Source organism: Amphiprion ocellaris, chromosome 16, assembly GCF_022539595.1.
Source record: "Amphiprion ocellaris isolate individual 3 ecotype Okinawa chromosome 16, ASM2253959v1, whole genome shotgun sequence".
In the NCBI taxonomy this organism is placed as follows: domain Eukaryota; kingdom Metazoa; phylum Chordata; class Actinopteri; family Pomacentridae; genus Amphiprion; species Amphiprion ocellaris.
In genome coordinates this window covers 1,767,607-1,772,198 of record NC_072781.1, presented here as the reverse complement: position 1 = coordinate 1,772,198, position 4,592 = coordinate 1,767,607, and positions in this window count along the sequence as shown.

Below are 4,592 nucleotides of genomic sequence, written 5' to 3'. Positions count from 1 at the left end.
CTTTAGCTGAGCCAAAGAACATGTGGGACACTAACCTATCAAACATTTCAGACTTTTCTCTGTGAATTCTGAGAAATAATTTCCTATTTAATGACAGAGCTACACATCTTAACTCAGTCTCATTAAAACAGACTCTAATTCAGTGTCATCCATCCATATTAAAGTGCAGTTACCCAAAATGTTTGTTGCATGAGCTCCAACAAAACCTGTCCAGGTAGAAGGCCACTTTGACAAACAGGAAGTGGAAGATTCCAAGCAGATTTATAGAAGGGGGAACTGGACTGTACTAAGTGTGGTGGAGTATAGAGGGGTGTTTTGTGGGTTTTTAAGGCTGATAATGATTATTAGTGAGACATTTGGAGTAGATATTCATTTGCAGTAAATGAAAGTATTTAAAATCTTGGAGTTGTTTGTGTTCTTAGAAGAACACAAACTAACAGAAAACTTTGTTGATATGTTTTTGTTTTGTTTACAGATGTTAAGTTAAAGGAGTTTTATTCGTGACGTATAACCAATCAAATCACTCCAGAAGACAGAGCGACCACAGGTAGATAAAGGTTCAGAGCCAAAGTAGCACCATTTTAAATTGATTTATTACCATAAATCAGTAAAAAATAAAATACTGATAATCAGTAAATCAGTCAGCCCACAATTACTACAATTCTACAATGTATGTCTCTTTTTTTCACTTGTTATTTGTACAATATACGATGTATATTTTCTACTATACTACTACGTTTGTTTCCTCCTCCTCTGTTGTTTTCTGGATTGTACTCAGCTGCATGCCTTCGTCCATCCGGCCTCCGTTGACTCGTCCCGCCTGCCGTCTCTGGAGCTGAAGCTGGATTGGAACAGACCAAAGTACAGTCCAATCACGATGCCAGCTGCCTCTCAAAAGGCTCCTTCATCTGGCAGGTGGCAGCACTTCTTCTGAGGGGAAGCTGAGCTGGCCCAGCAGAACTTTGGAGATGTGTTCCAGTGGTTGGTGGATGTGTGGGGAGATAGAGAGGAACCTTTGAATAGTTCACAAAGGAAAACAGGAAACCCATTGCTAGTTTTAGTTTAGGCTGCTACTGAGGTGTGTTTTTGGGTTTTAAGAGGTGAACAGGAAGAGTTTTTTTTTCCTATTGATTATCTTTTACTTTGTTCCTGGTTGGAATGCCCATCAATGTCAACGTGAAGTTCACTTTTAGTTCTGTTTATTTATTTTTATTTTACTAACACCCATTTGCTTTTAACTCCCTCACATGTTGTGTTGTTGTAAACTTACTCTTTCAAATAAATACTCATCTAACCCTCTGGAAACCAGCGTTTGGACTGTTTTTGTGTTGTTCCTCACCTACTTCAGACAGCTGGGACAAAACAACTTTGTGTGTACTAAAGGCTTTTCTATGACGTTTTTTTGAGCAACATGCTATACTATGATGTTTCAGTTTTGTCTGGTCTGTCCATAGGACATTCTCCCAGAAGCTTTGTGGTTTGTCAACATGCAGTTTGGCAAATTCCAGTCTGGCTTTTTTATGATTTGTTTTCAACAATGGTGTCCTCCTTGGTTGTCTCCCATGAAGTCCACTTTAGCTCAAACAACGACGGATGGTGTGATCTGACACTGAGGTACCTTGACCTTGGAGTTCACCTTTAATGTCTTTAGAGGTTGTTCTGGGCTCTTTTATTACCATTCGTATTATCCGTCTCTTCCATTTGTCATCAGTTTTCCTCCTGAGGCCACGTCCAGGGAGGTTGGCTACAGTCCCATGGATCTTAAATTTCTGAATAATATGTGCAGCTGTAGTCACAGGAACATCAAGCTGCTTGGAGATGGTCTTCTAGCCTTTACCTTTAACATGCTGGTCTATAATTTTCTTTCTAATCTCCTGAGACAACTCTCTCCTTGGCTTCCTCTGGTCCATGTTCAGTGTGATACACACCATGTCACCAAACAGCACAGTGACTACTTGTAACCCTATAAATAGGCTGACTGACTGATTACAAGTTTGTAGACACCTGTGATGCTAATTAGAGGACACACCTTGATAGAACATGTCCCTATAGTCACATTATTTTCAGTCTTTTCTAGGGGTACCATCATTTTTGTCCAGGCCTGTTTCATGAGTTTATTTTTTTAAATAATTCTGTTGAACCACGGTTCAAAAGCAATGTCTGATTTTCACTGGTTAATTTTCGGAGAATTTTTATTTATTATTACGTTTGTCAGATTCAAATTATTTCTGTGAGCATTGTGAGTTTTTCTTTCACTAACCGAGGGGTACCAGCAATTTTGTCCACGTCTGTATACTATGACATTTTTAGAGCGACATGCTATGCTATGACGTTTTTAGAGTGACATGCTATGCTATGACGTTTTTAGAACGACATGCTATGCTATGACGTTTTTAGAGCGACATGCAATGCTATGACGTTTTTAGAGCGACATGCTATGCTATGACGTTTTTAGAGTGACATGCTATGCTATGACGTTTTTAGAGCGACATGCAATGCTATGACGTTTTTAGAGCGACATGCAATGCTATGACGTTTTTAGAGCGACATGCTATGCTATGACGTTTTTGGAGCGACATGCTATGCTATGACGTTTTTAGAGCGACATGCTATGCTATGACGTTTTTAGAGCGACATGCTATGCTATGACGTTTTTAGAGCGACATGCTATGCTATGACGTTTTTAGAGCGACATGCTATGCTATGACGTTTTTAGAGCGACATGCAATGCTATGACGTTTTTAGAGCGACATGCAATGCTATGACGTTTTTATAGCGACATGCTATGCTATGACGTTTTTAGAGCGACATGCTATGCTATGACGTTTTTAGAGCGACATGCAATGCTATGACGTTTTTAGAGCGACATGCTATGCTATGACGTTTTTAGAGCGACATGCAATGCTATGACGTTTTTAGAGCGACATGCAATGCTATGACGTTTTTAGAGCGACATGCTATGCTATGACGTTTTTAGAGCGACATGCTATGCTATGACGTTTTTAGAGCGACATGCTATGCTATGACGTTTTTAGAGCGACATGCTATGCTATGACGTTTTTAGAGCGACATGCTATACTATGACGTTTGTTGGACCAAAGGCTATACTATGACGTTTTTTGTTAATCATTACTTTGGTCATATTCTGGGATGTTATTTTTCTAGTCTGCACTAAGATGTACTATGACATTTGAACCAGTCATTACACAACGTTAACGACTAGAGAGTAGATTTACTGTTTTCTCCAGTTTAACTTCAGAGACTCAGCAGATATTCAGGACTACTGACAACACAGAACCTTAACCTCACTGTTTTAATCACATTTAGGTTTTCTAAACGTTACATAAATGTGAACCACCGTCTCCATGAACAGTTTTATTAACTAAATGTATCACATTACAGTAACACAACACACGGCAGCTGTTTACATGACACACAACACAAACATCGTTAGCTTAATGCTACTTTAGCTTAATGCTACATTAGCTTTAATCAGGCCACGACTGAGCAGTTAGCTCGGTTAGCATCGCTAACATTAAAACTAATATTTACCAGATGCTAACTTTCTTCTCTGGTCAACACAGACAGAAACAAACTCCACCAACATCTGGAGTGCATGGCACACGTTATATCGGACACTAAAGTTGCATATAAAGTGCATTAAAAGCGGCACAGATACGAAAATAAACATTAACTTACCGAAGTATCAGAGTCCTTTCAGTGTCTGCTGGTAGAATCGGCCGAAGGTCGAAAACTGGTTAAAACAAGCCAACAGGCAGGAAAACTGTCTGTGGAAAATGTTCTGCTGCTGCACCGATAAATAAACCAACAGTTATTATATCAGAATTAATCCAAACGAGGAGAGCAGAGTCTCTGCTGCCTCCTCCATAGGACCAGTCAATCATTCCAGACCGCACTGTCAATCAAGTAGCCCCGCCCCCTGGCTTCGCAAAACTTTAGCTCTATAAAAAATTCAATATTGATTTATTTTAAGATCGGCCACCTGATCTCTCATTTTGACCATGAAAACTAACGAAAAAAAATATATACAGTCTATGCACCGTCCTCTGTTTGGCTCCACACTTGCTGATGACCACTTCCGGTCTCAGAAAATGAAAAAAACGGACCTTTTTAGATTATGTCCTCTTACTGTTTTTACTTTTTTGTTATTCTAAATACAAAATGAAAATCAAAGCATTTTTAAAATTTCATATATCCCCTTTTGATCATGAAAATGAAAAACGCCTTTATTTCAATTTTAATGTTTCTATTTTTAAAACTAAAATCAAATAACCACTCGTCTTTTGTTTTTCAATACCTGTTTCAGAACGGAAAATCCAATTGCCAAAATATAACACGGACCTGAATTAATGTTGCTTTTCGCTTTTATTTTTCAGATTGACTTCTGTTACATCTGCTCCTGCCATGTGTGAACCTCAGCATCACTTCAGATGTGACTTAAAGGTACATATCTTACTGTATATGACTTGTAGTTTGGAAAACAGCAGAGCTAACAATACACTTTATGCTCAATGAAGTAAAACTTAGCAATTAAACTCATAATTAATTAAACCAACACGTAAATGAGTAAA